Source organism: Miniopterus natalensis, chromosome 4 (genome assembly GCF_054644295.1).
Source record: "Miniopterus natalensis isolate mMinNat1 chromosome 4, mMinNat1.hap1, whole genome shotgun sequence".
Classification (NCBI taxonomy): domain Eukaryota; kingdom Metazoa; phylum Chordata; class Mammalia; order Chiroptera; family Miniopteridae; genus Miniopterus; species Miniopterus natalensis.
Window position 1 is genome coordinate 3,752,109 of NC_142084.1, and position 13,628 is coordinate 3,765,736.

General features: G+C 54.2%; 1 protein-coding gene across 1 annotated transcript in view; it reads left to right on the forward strand.

The window, feature by feature from the left end:
* Positions 1–11,224: 11,224 nt before the first annotated feature.
* Positions 11,225–13,628, forward strand: part of ANK2 (ankyrin 2) — a 325,210-nt gene continuing 322,806 nt past the window's right edge. Inside the window, exon 1 of the mRNA XM_087816209.1 lies at positions 11,225–11,345. The gene's annotated coding sequence lies outside the window, so the exon portion shown is untranslated. The remainder of the gene's footprint in view (positions 11,346–13,628) is intronic.

Here is a 13,628-nt window from a genome sequence, read left to right on the forward strand (position 1 = left end):
CCCCAGCAGTGAGGGGGATCCTGCTGCCCCATGTGCCCCGCACCGGGCGTCGCCGGTGTTCCAGCCTGTGGTCCTTCCGACAGGCGTGCGCTGGTAGCTCACTGTCTGCGTTTTCCTGATGGCCTGGGATGCGCAGCATCTCTCCATGGGCTTCTTTGCATCTGTGCATCTCCTTTGGTGAGGCATCTCTTCAGGTCTTTCGCCCATTTTTTAATCAGACTTTATCTTTTATTGCTGAGTGTTAAGAATTCTTTGTACGCTTTGGATGACAGTTCTTCATCCGACTCTGCAAGTATTTTCTCTGAGCCCTGGGCTTTTCTCATTCCCTTGCCATTGTCTTGTAGAGCAGGAGTTTTCGGCGTCCGCCTTATTAATCTTTCTTTCCTGGATGTGCCTTTACGTTGTGTCTAAAAAGCCATCGCCAAACCCAAGGTCGTCTGTGTGTCCCTGTTACCTCCCAGCAGTTTCACGGTGTTCGTTTCATGTTAGGTCCGATCTGTCCTGATAACCGGTGAGGGTGTGAGGTCTGGTCGGATTCGTTGTGTGTGTGGGTGCCCAGTGGTTCCCGCACCGCTGGTTGCAGAGACTCTTCGCTCCACTGTGTTGTTTTTGCTGCTTGGTCGGAGATCAGTCGCTGTGTGTGGAGGGGTCTGTTTCTGGCCTCTCTGTTCTGTACCACTGGTCTCTGTGCCAGTTTCTTTTTTTCTGATACACTTCACTGCAGCTTTCTAGTAAGTCTTGAGGTCTGGTGGCCTCAGGCTCCCAATTTTGTTTATCTCCTTCTATACTGTGGTGGCTGTTCTGGGCCTTTTGTCTCTCCATATAAACCTGAAATCAGTTTGTTGGTGTCCATAGAATAACTTGTTGGCCTTGGACTGCACTAAATCTCTGATCATATTAGGAAGAGCTGGCATCCTGACAGTATGGAGTCTTCTTGCCCGTGAACGTGGGATATTCCTCATTGGTTTAGTTCTCTGATTGTGTTCTTCAGAATTTTTCTGATATAGATCTTGTACGTATTTGGTTAGATTTATACCTAGTAATTTTTTGGGTGATAATGTAAATGGTACTGTGTTTTTAATTTCAAATTCCACTTGTTCACTGCTGGTATATAGGAAAGCAATTGACTTTTGTATGTTAGCCTTGCATCCTGCAACCTGGCCGTATTGCTTATCAGTTTCAGGATTGCTTTTGTTGATTCTTTTGGATTTTTTATATAGATGATCATGTCGTCTGTGAACAAAGACGGTTTTATGTCTTTCTTCCCAATCTGTATACTTTGTATTTGTTTTTCTTGCCTTAGCGCCTTAGCAGGGACTTTCAGTAGGATGTTGAAAAGGAGTGGGGAGAGGAGACATCTTTTCTTGGTGGGAGATGTGTATCTTTTGTGTATGTGAAAAACAGAAAGGTTTAAGGAGCATCTCCTTATTATGGCGACTCCCTGCTAGAATTTTAAATGCCTTTGTCACCTGTGACGAAATAGGTATAAAATCAAACATTTGTATTTATGTCATTCAAGTCACATATATCTCTTGCAAATTAATTTATTTTGCTTTAGACTGATAGTTGCTCTTTTCAAGTTTTGCAAAATGTGCAATGGCAAAATTAAAGTAAGATTATACAAAAAGGAAATAAATATAGCCAGAATTCAGTTTTTCACACGAAAATCTTAATCTGTTCCAAAGTTAACTTCTGCTGCTCCCCAGGAGAAACCGTTTAGGGTAGGTGTGGGTATTGCTTATTCACCCAATATATTGCATTAGGCTTCTCTTGGCTACAAGGAGGCCATCCACTCAGATACTCTTAAGAGAAAGGGCTTTTTGTAAATGCCTGTGACCGAGGCTTTGTGTTCTGCTGGTTTTCTGGTGGTGGCTCTGTTCTTTACTCCCTCCTGTACAATCCTCTCTGCACTGCAAATTCTGGAGGGAGAGAGTCCAACTGGACGAGTTTCCATTGCTCCAGCAGGCAGAAAGAATTCTTTGAATCCAGCCACTTTCTGGGTGAGGCTGTGGAGTTGCTGCCCTGGGGTCCATCTGATCAAGGTCCATTTCTGCATGAAGAATAGACCAGCACCCCTGTCATGGCGGGCAGCTGTGGATGAAGGGTGAGATTTTCTGTGTGACTCTGGGACTGTCATGTCCAGGATATGGCTAAGATATTTCCACCTCTCCACCTTTGCTGACACCCATTCTCTTATTCATAGGGCACTCCCTATGAATTTATGCTATTGATTCTGTCCAGCTGAAATACTGAGTTAAGCAAAGCCAGCCCCAAATATTGCAGCTTCTTGGCATAGTCCACCTAGGATCTCTCAGTGAAACGTTGCTGAGCACATACCCTGTGCTCACCAGTACATTTGTTATATATGAAATCATCCTGAGCAGAGTATAAATTCCCAGAGGGCAGAGGCCATGCTTAGTGTGTTTCTATTTTCCCCAACATGTTTCAGGTATGGACTCCATGTAGTAGATTACAATTTGCTGCATTTTGCGAATTTAAAAAAAAAAATCACATTTATTTCTAAAGAAAGGGGAATATGTACCTACTTGCAATAAAATAGCCCCCTTAGTAAGAGGTCGTTGCACACAGAGGGTGCTCTGATGCAGTTATTGCACTTGGTGAGATGGTTCAGAGGGGCTCACAACAGACCCCAAATCTTAGATGAGCTGAGGCCGGGGTCTCACAGATTATAGAAAATCCTTCAATGTTAGAAGACCAGGGAAGATACCAAAAGACAGAAGACAGGTGGGAGAAAGACACCCAGAATAGGGAGATCAAGTGGAGGTTTAGCTGAGGTGATGCCTGATGACCGAGGTGCCAGGGTCCCCCGGAGGACAGCAGTGGAGGCTGACGTCAGCAGGGAGACACCTGCCACGGAGACCACGGAGGTGGGGAGGGCCGAGAAAGGAAGGGCTCCTTTACAGGCTCATATTCATTGAATTTAGAGCTGTGTTTATTCTGAGCTAGGGAGGGGAGAAGGAACGAGGGCGAACCAGACAACAGTGGCCGGAGCCCTGCGAACCGCACGTCAGGTGCACCTGGTCTGCGCGCCCAGGTCCCTCGGCCTCCAGCAGGCCTGCGCCCTGACCTGTGTGCTCGGCTCTGCAGCCCTCGGTACTGAAACACAGAGGTTGGGATGAGCTGGAGGAGTGAAGACGGGCGGGAAGGGCCGTGAACAGTGGAGCGGGCGTGGAGGTGAGCTCTCCCTGTGGTCCTGGAGGAGGCACCAGAGTCACCAGGCGACAGCAGCGGTTCCTGAGGAGCCCAGACACCCGAGGCCCGGGCTCTTTGTCCTCACGTGGTAGAGAGGCCCAGGGAGATGGGCCGTGGGCCTCAGGACACTGGACGTAAGGAACTGATAAAATAGAAATAAACTTTTACTTACAAGAGGGAATGAGTGGATTCCTGGTTCACAGTGACCTCGAGGTGAATAGAATAATGTCCTGGACGTGCGCTCACTTGCGTTCCTGACGCGTCAGGCGCTGGGCCAGGCGATCTTGGTTTCTGAGGCGGCTGACCGGGTTCCAGCAGGTTGAGGGCGTATGGGGAGCTTTCCATTCAGCGCGGTGGGCTGGCACGGCTGCCTTCTTCTTGAGGGGCTCTAAGGGTGCACACAAGAAGCTTTTCCTCCGGAAGGTACTACAAATTAAGGGCTAATTTAGCACAGGATAGTGTCCCTGTATTATTTGAATTTACAGAGTATTTGCAGAGACTTTCTAGCTGCCACATTTTAAAGAGTCGAGATGTTGTAGCATTTCTAAGAAAGACAGGGCCCAATGGATAGGGAAGAGTTGTTTAAAAATCTGGGACTCTTAATTTAATTATTTTTCAATTAAGAAAATGAGTTAAATTTATTCCATGTAGCTCTAAAAGGCAGACGTTGGCTTATTGGATGGAGGCTGCAGATAGCAGGTTTCTGCCTAAAATAAGAGCTTCCTAAGAGTTGTTTGAGAGGAACGGCCCCCCTGTGAAGCAGGTGTGAGTCGCTCGGGCTGCCAGGGGGCTGCCAGGGCACTGCCACGCTGGGGCTTTAACAGCAGAAGTTTATTTCTCACGGGTCTGGAGGCTGGAAGTCCAGGATCAAGGTTCCAGCTGATTTAGTTTCTAGTGAGAGCTCCTCCTGGCCTGCGGATGGTGCCCCTTCCGTCCTCAAGAGGTTTCTCTCAGTGCCCCTGCGACGGAGGGGAGGGGAGGGGAGGGTGCAGCAGCGTTCTCTCTGCCTCTCTCTGCCTCTCTCTGCCTCTCTCTGCCTCTCTCTGTCTCTCTCTCTGTCTCTGTCTCTCTCTCTGTCTCTCTCTGTCTCTCTCTCTGTCTCTCTCTGCCTCTCTCTCTGCCTCTCTCTGTCTCTGTCTCTCTGTCTCTCTCTGTCTCTCTCTGTCTCTCTGTCTCTCTCTCTGTCTCTGTCTCTGTCTCTCTCTGTCTCTCTCTGTCTCTTCTCTCTCTGTCTCTCTGTCTCTCTCTGTCTCTGTCTCTCTGTCTCTCTCTCTGTCTCTCTCTGTCTCTCTCTGTCTCTGTCTCTCTGTCTCTCTCTGTCTCTGTCTCTCTCTGTCTCTCTGTCTCTGTCTCTCTCCCTCTATCTCTCTGTCTCCCCCTCTCTGTCTCTCTGTCTCCGTGTCTCTGTCTCTGTCTCTCTCTGCCTCTGTCTCTGTCTCTCTCTGTTTCTCTCTGTCTCTGTTTCTCTCTGTCTCTCTCTCCCCCTCTCTGTCTCTTTGTGTCTCTGTCTCTCTGTGTCTCTGTCTCTGTCCATGTCGTGCCCCCCCCCCATAGGGACACCAATGATGCTGGATCGGGGCCCCACCCTTACGACCTCATTTAACTTTCGTTGCTTCCTTAGCAGCCCCCCGCAAATGCCGCTGTGCTGGGTCAGGGCCCCGGCGCCTGCGCTTGGGGGCGAGCCAGCCCCGAGAGCCGGGGGCGCCCCGCGGGAGGGAGGGCGCTGCGGCCGGGGTGCTGTGCGGCGCCCGCGGGAGGGAGGGCGCTGCGGCCGGGGTGCTGTGCGGCGCCCGCGGGAGGGGGGGCGCTGCGGCCGGGGTGCTGTGCGGCGCCCGCGGGAGGGGGGGCGCTGCGGCCGGACGCTGTGCGGCGCCCGCGGGAGGGGAGGGCGCTGCGGCCGGGGTGCTGTGCGGCGCCCGCGGGAGGGGAGGGCGCTGCGGCCGGGACGCTGTGCGGCGCCCGCGGGAGGGGAGGGCGCTGCGGCCGGGACGCTGTGCGGCGCCCGCGGGAGGGGGGGCGCTGCGGCCGGGGCGCTGTGCGGCGCCCGCGGGAGGGGGGGCGCTGCGGCCGGGGCGCTGTGCGGCGCCCGCGGGAGGGGGGGCGCTGCGGCCGGGGCGCTGTGCGGCGCCCGCGGGAGGGGGGGCGCTGCGGCCGGGGCGCTGTGCGGCGCCCGCGGGAGGGGGGGCGCTGCGGCCGGGGCGCTGTGCGGCGCCCGCGGGAGGGGGGGCGCTGCGGCCGGGACGCTGTGCGGCGCCCGCGGGAGGGGGGGCGCTGCGGCCGGGACGCTGTGCGGCGCCCGCGGGAGGGGCGCGCCCCGCCGCCTGGCCCCTGGCCCGAGGGAGCCGCGGGCGCGGGGGGAGCCCGCGGGAGGCGCCCCGTCCGCGCAGGCCCCGCGGGTGGCCCGCGGGCGTCTCTCGGCCGCCTCCCGCTCCCTGAAAGGACGGAGGGAGCCGGCGCGGCCAGGCGAGGGCGCGGCCCCCGCGGGACCCGCAGGAAGAGCTGCGTCGGAGGCGAGCCCAGGACCAGCCGGCGACGGGCGCGGCTGCGCGCGGGACGCGCGGGGCGGGGGAGGCCCCGCGGCTCCTCCGGGGGCAGCGGGCGGCCCGGCTCCTTAGGGGACCCACCCCTCCGGCCGCAGCGCCCCGGCTCGGAGCTCACCCCAGGAACCGGGGGAGCCGCGGGCTGTGCCCCACGGCCCCCGTGTGCGTTTCGAAAGAGAAACTATTAAATAAAGCAGTGATAAGACAGGTAGTTTTTAATCACTATCGTTTACCCGGAGCCCCTCGTTAAGAGCTGTACCCCACCCCGCGCACCGACGCTGCCGCAGGGCCTGCCCAGGGCTCGGATTCAGGGGCCGGGCCACCCCCGAGGCGGTTTCGCTCAGGCGCCGGTTCCGCGGGCGAGGCAGCGGCCGGGCCTGACTCAGACGTCGCGGACCATCGGTGGCTGCGGAGCGAGCTCGCTGATAAGAACTTGATGCCTTGAAAGTGTTTTGATAGATAAGTCTCCTGTCTGCAGGAGGGGCCAGGGCATTTGTTGGAAGATACTGAATTGATTAAACGATTAATAAAACAGACTGGTTATTTGTTTATTGCTTTGCCTATTTCTAGCTGATAAAGCAAAACCAACCCCATGACAGACTCCTGGAGCTGCAATTTAAGTGTCATTAAGCCCACAAGGGGGTAGAGAATCCAAGCCTGAGTTTTCACATAGTGATCTTCAGGCGTCAGGTTTAATTTCTTTCACCAACGTGAGCTGATGGCTCTGTGTCTGTTCTCCCGAGGGAGGCGCTGAATGCCAAGGCGATGCTGTTGCCCGCAGTCCTCCCAGCCGGGAATCCATCTTAACTGCTTCCAGTAGAGGGTGGACTTGCTGCCAGGAGCCCTCTGCGCCTGCCACCGTCAGTGTGGGTATAGTTTTCCGATTTTGGGAGGAGACAGTGGCGGACGTGGGCTCTTCGGGCAACTGGGAGAGTGCTCACAGGAGCCGGGCTGCAGTCCGCACGGTGGCGTCTGGCCCGGTCCTAGGACTGGCCAGCAGCACTGCTTGGGAAATGCTAATTGTTCTGAGCTGAGGACAGCGTGTTTGTTCTGAGGATGAGAGTAAAGGGGACATCAGTGCTGCGTCTGGTGCCTACTGTGTGGGCTTTGGTCCCCTTCCCGCCTCCCCACACATCCATCCTACCTCCTTGGGATTCCTTTGGAGACTAAGCTGCAGAATGCTCGCAGTGGGGATGGAAGTGCCCCCGTGGGGACATTACCTCCCAACAGAGTTGAGAGGAATGGAGGTCACCACTCTCCACTGCACCCCATTCCCAGCCCCACCTTGAACGGCAGACAGCTCAAATCCAATCCAGTCCGTTTCCCAGGAGCTGTGTCCTGGGAGGCTGCTCAGAGACTTGACATGATGACATCTAGTCCTGTTTCCAGGGGAGGAAACCGAGGCTGGCCCCAGCTGCTGATAGTGTCCGTGTGCTCAGGTTGGGACTAAAGTCAGGTAGAACATTCCAGTTGGAGTGTTTCGTGGGCGATGCTGGGACCATTCTGTTGTTTTGTGTCAGGAGCTGCACGGTTCCTGGTTCTTTTGCTTTTTATGAGACTGAGCCCCATCACTGGGTTAGTGGGTCTGTGAAAATTGCCACCTCATTCCCCATAAAGTTGCGATTTTCCCCCTTGAGACAAGTAAATATTCTGTGTTGGTAACGGCATAAATTACTGTCCAGTCTGCCAACCTGACTCCAGTGCACTTAGCAGCCCGTCTCTGCCTGCTGGGCGCAGACGGGTGTCCTCCAGCCCTGTCAGACCTTTGCCTTCGTTCATCATGAACTTCTGTCTGAGGAGCTGGAGCTAATTGTTGCTCTGAGATAGGGATCCATGTGGTAGAGAAAGAATACTTAAATCTCTCTTTACCAATTTTTTCTGTAAGGAATTGGTATAATAATGGGCATCTCAGTTAGTGGCAAATGTGCTTTTTGCTTCCTGTGTTGAGTGTCATTGGGGTTTTTAAGATCTGAGTGCGTCAGTCACTTTAGTGCTCTGCCTGAAGCTGTGGCAGATGGCTTTTGCTGAGGAAGGTGACAGTGTGCTTGGGCCCACATGCCTCCTAATGTGATCTGTACGTGGCTCTGGCACTTCCCTTAGCACTCTCTCGGGACGTGTGCTTTTAGTGAAACCCAAGCCCCCTGAAGCAACCACGTTCAGGAAGTGTATTGGACCATGACACCGATGCAGAGAGATGACGAAGGAGCCCACTTGTCCGTCCCTTAGCCGTGCGAGTCCTGGCCACAGACTCCTGGGTGAGTGATAAGCCCCTGGGGGCTGTCAGCCTCCAGCTTTTGAGATGCCTGGTTGATGCCGAGGAGAGTGAACAGCGGCTGACCCCTGAGCCCTGCCCAGACTGACTTCTAGAGAATAAATGTGAGCAGGACAGATGCTTGGATGAAGCAGCCTTTGGGTCTCCCAGGTGCTTTGCCACAGCCACTGCTCTTCAGTACTTTCCTTGCTTTGGGCAGAAGGCCATGTCCTGGGCTCACTTCAGACCTGACTCAGCCTTTCTTCCCATGAGTCAGGTGCTTTCTAGTGGGGACAGTATTTAGGGTTCAAAATGTGGGCGCTAGGAAAGCTTTCAGTGGAACAAATTACAATGGAAATATTACAAAAATTTGATGACAATAAAAACATTTCAATGTGTTTCTCCAAAGCAGAATTAAAGAGAAACTATGACAGTAAATAGAATAGACAATTAGACAAATACTAATAATCCAATAAAGATTAAACACCACACACGTGAACAAGCAGTTCTCAAAAGATGGAATACCAGTGAGCAGTCGATACTGAATCACGATCAGCTTCCCAATCGTGGAGAGAATGGGCTCCTTTCCTTTATCAGAGCTGACGTTTGTTAGAAGAAACAAGCTCCAGTGTGGCCCAGATGCAGGGGAACTGGGAGCCCGCACACAGCAGTGGACATGTCACTTGGTTTTTGGCTTTGTGCTAAACTATTGGACAATATGAATTAAGCTGTGGTATTAAGAAGTTTCAGCCAGTTCTACTAGTTAGGATGGGGCTTAAGATACTGTGACAAAGAAGTGTCTTAAAGAGCAAATTTATATTTCCCTCATGCACAGTCCAGAGCATATGGTTCGGGAGGGAAGAGCTGCTTGGTCTGTGGTTTTAGGGGCCCCTTCCTTCCACGCTCCTGCGGTGTGGGTGTCACAGTGTGTGGGTCATGGGTGGGCCTGTGCTCAGCATGAGGGGAAAACAGTCAGAGTGAGCATCTTCTTTTAAGCAGAGAGGATCTGCTAACAGGGCCACACCCCGCTGCTCCATGGTGGGAGCGGCATCTGAGGACAGGCAGAAAGAAATCCAGCCCAAATACATCACCGAGGAAGCAGGCCCCTCGGTAGTTCCTTTCTGATCGGCTCACCAGTCCTATGGGATGTATCAGTTACAGAAAATGAGTGTTAATTGCTTGGAGAGCAGCAGCGCAGCGGGAGCGTACTGGTCAGCATGTCACTTCCGGGAGAGGAAGATGCTGGGGAAACAGCCACACTTTGCAGATGGATGGTCTTGCAGGCTGCGCGCAGGAATGAAATGAGATGGGAAACCATGGAGGGTTTTAGGTCAAAGAGTGGCTCAGTGTTGTTGGGAGGACGGTGCACACAGGCCATGCACAGGAGACCCACGACAGCTCCATCTGCTCGAGGGCTTCAGCCGTCCCGGGAGCCTTCTGACTACACACCCTGTCCGGGCTGTGCAGGTTTCGGAAGCAGCGTGTCGTCTCTGAGGCCAAATTGCCTGCTGTCCTTCACCCGTGCAGGGGGACGGTGGCAGAAGGTTGGGGGGTTGGGACAGACACATTCCTGGGAAGTATTATTTTAAAATGTTCAAAGTTAATTATATTTATGAATTAAATGTGAGCAAAATGCCAAACAAACTCTAAACAAAGAGCCACTTTCAAGTAGAAATGGCATGTTCCCCTGTCCTTGTTTATCCATGTGCTCTCTCCGAGTAACCAGGCCTGTGAGCACTGCTGGTCTCTGTCCTTTTGCCTTTGTTTCTTACATTTAAAGTGGATGGTGCTATTTTCTTATGTATCTACTAAAGCTGTAATATCAGTATTTAAATAGTATGTGCATATCTTACTTGTCATGGAAACAGTGTAAAGTAGTAAGAATCTGTTAATCTATAGAATTGCTTACCTAATAGCCCATGTGTCATTTTACATGAAATTTCTGTCACCTGTTGTTTTGTAAGCCTGTGCTTACTGAGAAGGTGACCGGTTGCCTGTGACTGGCTTTCTGTACTCTATTCCTTGGGAAAACTGATGTCCATTTGTCTTTGTTGGGAATGAGCCATATACAGGATCAAACTGAGCCAGTTCATTGATTCTCACTGCGTATTGACACCCGGTATGTCTGAGTCACCATGCGTGACCCAACATGCTGGGTGGCCATGGGGTGGATAAGCTGGCCGGTGGGTCCTGGTCTGTACAAATATCTGACCTACAGTTGATGAAGAGTCACGGGAAGCCATGTGACAAGGGGGCGAAGTTGGAGAAGGGCTGTGTTTCTGGTCGCTGCTGCCGAGCTCGGCTATGGTTATGCTTCGTAAAAGCTTAGTAATTTTGATTGTTACCTTAAAGGTTACATCCAGTAACCACTCCTCATAATGAAGTTAGGATAGAACGTGGCTTTGTGATCAGCCTTCAGAGGCAGCATTAGACACAGAGCATATTGCGAGGAGCCTTGATAAAGCTTTTCCTTCCCCACTTGTCACGGAAATGGAATTAGAAGCCCTGTGCTAAATAAAAAAAAATCTTATTTGAAAATACGCAGACTATTCAAACGTTCACCCCTTTGTGCTCGGGGCCTCGTAGGTGACGAGTGAGTGGTTGCTGCCGAATGAAGGCAAGTGTGACAGATGCGCTGCCTTCCTGCCTTCTGTCTGTCTGCTGGGCTGTGTGGGTGTCACAGTGAGTCGCTGCGCACGGCCCTGAACTGTCCGTGAGCTGGAGCAGCGGTGGCCAGCTCCAATGAAGTCCAGGCGAAACCCATGGTATTTTCTGACTTGAATGTGTGTGCACAGACCTGAGGATGGTCCGGGGGCGGTGAGGGTGGTGCCTGCCGGTGACATCACTCCCGCCGGGATGCAGGGCTCCCTCCTCACTGCCCCGAGCCCTGAGCCGCCAGGTCCTTCCCACAGCTGGCCAGTGCTGGCTGCAAACACCCAAGTGCTGTCCTTCCTTATTTTTCCTCTTCTTTTAGCAACACGAGGAATCAGACAAAAAAAAAATTTATGTGTGTGACAAAACAACTGTTCCTTCCTCTGCTACCTGCTTAAATCCAGGCAGAGGCCCCCCTGGAAGGAGGGCTCACTCTGTGAGCGGCAGGGCGGGCGGAGGGCTGTCAGCCGGGTGCTGTGATGTCACCGTGGATCATGTGGTACGCTGTGGGCAGCGGGACTGGCCGCCGGGAGCACATGGATCGCAGTCTCAGGCTGTAATTGGAAAGTCGGCTGCTGGGCTGCTGTCTCGGGGACATCAGCCTGCGGGGAGCTAGGGGCTCTGTCCAGGCTCTGGGGCCCTCCTGCTGCGTGACTCAGGCTCGGGGTACACAGAGGCTGCTGCTCCCAGTAAGTGCTTCAGGGGGCCCTGTTCGGGGTTGAGGAGGTGGGAGGGGGTGCAGCTGTGACGGGGTCCTGGGAGCCCTTTGTAATCCCCGTCCCCGCATCTGGGTGGGGCGGCGCTGCTTCCCAGACGTCCCTGGGCTCCCAGGCAGTGCCCACGATGTCCCCCAGGCCTGATTTCAGATCCTTCTCACGTGATGTGTTTTTGTGGTTTGCGTTTCCTAGTTGTGTGATTTAGGGCAGATTTGCCAAATGTGGTTAAAGTGAATGATCTCAGACTCCAGACCCGGTGGAGTGTGTTTTCTGAATGGTCACAGGGAGGGGCAGGGAGGGGCAGGGTGGTGCCTCCCGCCAGACCCTGCTTCTGTTTCAGACACTGAGAAACAGTCCCTGCCGCCACCTCCCGCTGCCGTGGGTGCCTGGGTGGGAGAGAAGCAGGGCCACCCAGCCGTAAGGAGCACGTAGCTCGGGGTCGTTTCTGATAAACTGAGGCAGTCCCAGCTGGCCAAACAGGCGCGGCCGTGGAAGGTGGGATTCTCTCTAAGCCCGGCCTGTGCTCTTGTGTTCTTGCTGCTGAGCATCAGGTCCCCGAGGCGTGTCGGGAGCGATTCTCTGCCATGTTTAGGTGTGGCCTCTGCAGAGCAGGAGCAAGTCCGGCCACACCCCACTGCTCCCCCTGGGCTCCGCTGCTCATTCACTCTAAGCCCAACTTGGAGGTGGGGGGGCTGCGGAGGCAGGTGTGGGAGGTGACTTCTTCTGGGTGTTTCCTGTGAGCAGGGCAGAGCTCGGGGGCCTCGAGGCAGATGGTCACACGCAATACAAAAAGCAAATATCAAACCGTTAAGCTGAGTCTTTGAGCCCCAGGAAAATAGTCTTTTGTTTGTAGGGATCACCCTGGTCTTTTCTGTGAGTCTCTGTAAGAACTGCAGGCTTTGGGGCCAGAGACTGATTCTGGACCTCTGGGCACGGAGGGGACTTTTGGGTGGGCAGGTGCCGGGCCTCTGCAGCACGACCTCGGGAACAGACACGGAGCCTTGGGCGGGCTCTGGCCTCACCCGCAGAGCGGGATCTGGGCTGTTGACTGGCCGAGTCGCCACTGAACAGCGTGAGCTTCAAGTGCACGCGTGGCTAGTGAGGCAGGGCCCCGGTGCCCTGAACCACGGCAGAGGCAGGTTCCCCCTGCCCCTCCTCCCGGGACGCTGGGGGAAGCTGGCTCTGCGCTGCCAGGGCTGCCATCACCACTCGTCACTGTCAGCCGCCTCCCGGGAGCTGATGCCAGGACTGCAGGTGTCCTGGGCGACCAAAGCGGGCACAGGGGTGGTCAGGGTGCCCCCTCCCCCGCCTCCACCAGGGAGCCACACCCCTTTTTTGGGCATAAGCCAGACCCGTCTCCCTGAAGCCACGCCCATGCCTGGGTGCATTGATTCCTTGGCCATAAAAGCCAGGAGCCCTCATCTCCCTGCCAGCACCCAGTGCCTGCTTTTCGGGATACAGATGCCCATTGTGGGAGTTCAGAGTTCTTCAAAAATTAATGCACTGTGATGCAAAGAAATGGCAGAGTTGCTGTGCCGCCTCCCTCGCATAGCTCTCTCACCTGGGTCTGCTCCTGCCTGGCTACTTTCCAAGGCTGTGAGTGCCGCAGAGGCCGGCCACGCCCCAGCCACCTCTCCGGGAAGCCACTGCAGCCAGGGGTGCAGCTGGACAGACTGACAGCGCCTCCCTTCCTACAGATGGGAAAACGGGCGTGGCACAGGTGATGAGGCACAGAGTCAGGACCAGACCCCGACTCCCCTCAGCACACCTGCAATCACATACCCTACGGGAGAGCACGTTCCTACAAAATCGGTGTTTTCAATGCCAGGTTATTTTTATTTAGCTGTGGCATTAACAGGATAGTTAGATCGCCGCTGTGCCAGTTCCTAGGAACATCTTGGAATAGATTCTGAGTCCTTAATGAGGAAGTTAGGCCCCATCTACCTAGGGGAGCGCCTGGGTTGGTCCGATAGCCTCTCAAACGCCCTGTTAGTTTCCCATCCTGCCTGCAGGAGTGTGGACCTGGCCAGGGCAGGGATCAGACACACGGGAACATGTAGAGCTTCTCCCGCTTGGGTTTTTTCTGGGTCGCATTAATGTTCTTTCTTGAGGCAGGCCCTGTTCGTGGTGGCAAATTTAAAGCCATGTAAAAGATGTCTAATTTAAAATGAAGTTCCAGCTTAACTGACTCTCTTTGGATTACTGCTAGACCCAAAAGAGGTTTTCCAAAGAATGTTTATAGTTTGAATGATGGAC